This window comes from Peromyscus californicus, unplaced genomic scaffold, assembly GCF_007827085.1.
Source record: "Peromyscus californicus insignis strain IS unplaced genomic scaffold, ASM782708v3 Scaffold_8__1_contigs__length_139910024, whole genome shotgun sequence".
Lineage (NCBI taxonomy): Eukaryota > Metazoa > Chordata > Mammalia > Rodentia > Cricetidae > Peromyscus > Peromyscus californicus.
This window is the reverse complement of record NW_026294606.1, coordinates 36450365-36452745: the sequence shown is the minus strand read 5'-3', so window position 1 is coordinate 36452745 and position 2381 is coordinate 36450365.

The following is a 2381-nucleotide window of genomic DNA, read 5'->3' as shown; positions in this document are numbered from 1 at the left end:
TAGTAAGAGATGCTACACCCAAATTCCCAAATACAACAAGCTGCTTTGGAGATGGAATTGGTTCACTCACCCTCTAAACCCAGGCATATTGCTAAAAGAAAAGGTTAAGAGATTCTTGTGTCCCAAATCAGAAGAGCCCTCTGGTGTGTGACAGAGAAAAACCAATATTTTTTATTTAAAATGGGTTGATTATAAATGTGATCACTTTCTAAAAAAGAAAAGGGGATATAATATAGATATATATGATATAGAGATGATAGGATAAAAGGGTAGATTTATGAACCTACTTTTAAAGAGCAACAACTTGTTTAAAATGTTTTACATTGGTATAGATTTTAGTTTATTGATACAAGTTTAAACTTAATTTTGTTATACTGTATATATATTTCTATTCTCATTTGAGGTATTATGTTTATGTAACTCATTTAGATTGTAGTGGATAATTAAAAGTACAGATTAATAATTAGTCTTCTATGACAGTCAAACTTGTACCATGTTAGTTAAGTTTTCTAGGTATACATAGATATATTTCAGATAGACAGGTAATCTTCAAACACTTCAAAGACCTACAGAATACGTCATTTAAAATATTTTTAAAAATTTAGACTTTCTGGACAATGAGACATGTCTGCTTTTGGCAGCATGATATATCAAATTGAGGCAGGACTAAGCTCCTCCTCTTGTATTAAGTCTGGGTAAGGCAACCCAGTATGAGGAATAGGTTCCCAAAAGCCAGCCAAAGTGTCAACGACAAGCCCTACTCTCATTGCTAGGAGTCCCATAAGTAGAACAAGCTATACAACTGACACACATATGTAGTGGGCCCAGGTCGACCCCATGCAGGCCCCCTAGCTGTCAGTCCAATGTTTGTGAGCTCCTATGAGCCCAGGCTAGTTGTATCTGTGGGTTTTCTTGTGATGACCTTGACTCCCTGGCTCATATAATCCTTGTTCCCTCTCTTCAACATGATGTGTGATGTCCTTTTGTAAGTTGTGAATGTGTATTGCTTTTATTGGTTGATGAATAAAGCTGATTTGGCCTATGACAGGGCAGAATATAGCTAGGCAGGAAAGTCAAACTGAATACAGGCACAAAGAAGGGCAGAGTCAGGAGAAAAGCCAGCTAGCCACCAAAGGAACAAGATGCCAGCAGATCTGTAAATGTGGCAATACATAGATGAATTAAAATGGGTTAATTTATGTTTTAAGAGCTAATCAGTAATAAGCTGAGCCATCGGTCAAACTTTTTTTTTTTTTTTTTTTTTTTTGGTTTTTCGAGACAGGGTTTCTCTGTGTAGATTTGTGCATTTCCTGGAACTCACTTTGTAGACTAGGCTGGCCTCGAACTCACAGAGATCTGCCTGGCTCTGCCTCCCGAGTGCTGGGATTAAAGGCGTGTGCCACCACCGCTCGGCCCAAACATTTATAATTAATGTAAGTCTCTGAATGGTTATTTACAAAGGGCCATGTGACAGGGCAGGAAAGAAAAGCCTCCGTTTACATCAACAGGATTCCCAGAGCTCGGTCCAGTGCTTGGCTAAGGATCTCTTCATCTGCTTCCATCAGTTACCGGATGAAGGCTATATGATAACAATTAGGGTAGTCACCCAACTGATTATAGGAGATGGCCAGTTCAAGCTACCTATCCACTATTGCTAGATGTCTTAGCTAGAGTCATCCTTGCAGGTTCATGGGAGTTTCCCTTGTACCAGGGTTCTACCTGACCCTGAGATGGGCCCCCAATCAAGACATCTCTTTCTTTACCCTCCACCTTAACCCCACCTGCAACCCAATCTGTCATGTTCCCATCACCACCCACCCCCAGTTGACCCAGGAGATCTCTTCTATTTCCCCTTCCCAAAGAAATCCATGCATTCCTCTTTGGGCCCTCATTGTTGAAGAGAAATTGAGAGCCATTTCTTGCTTGTGTTCTAACACACTTCTGATTACTGAAAAATTTCACAGTACTTACAGACAATGCAAATACATACTACATGTATTCTCAGTTAGTATACTTCTAAAAGTCCAATTAAGATGGCTTGGCATTCGAAATGAAACTGCCAAATTTATGCTTTTTGATAGACTTTAGGGACTGTGTAATAGTCACATTACTTTTTGATTCTAACAATTTTACATATATAACAATATTCTCGGAGTCTGAAGTAAGTTGTATAATGTATTAGTTAGGTGCTTAACTTCTGTTGTTTCTGAAATATTTTGATTTTTTATGAAATTACCAAAAGAAATTTATACCAATTGACAAAGACTTTAGAACTTGCAAGTAGTTTTTATTTTTGAAGAAGAGAGGGGAAAATTCAAAGGGAGTTTTGCATTATTGTCTTATCAAGGGGCATCTCAGAAGTAGATGGTATAAATTTGCTG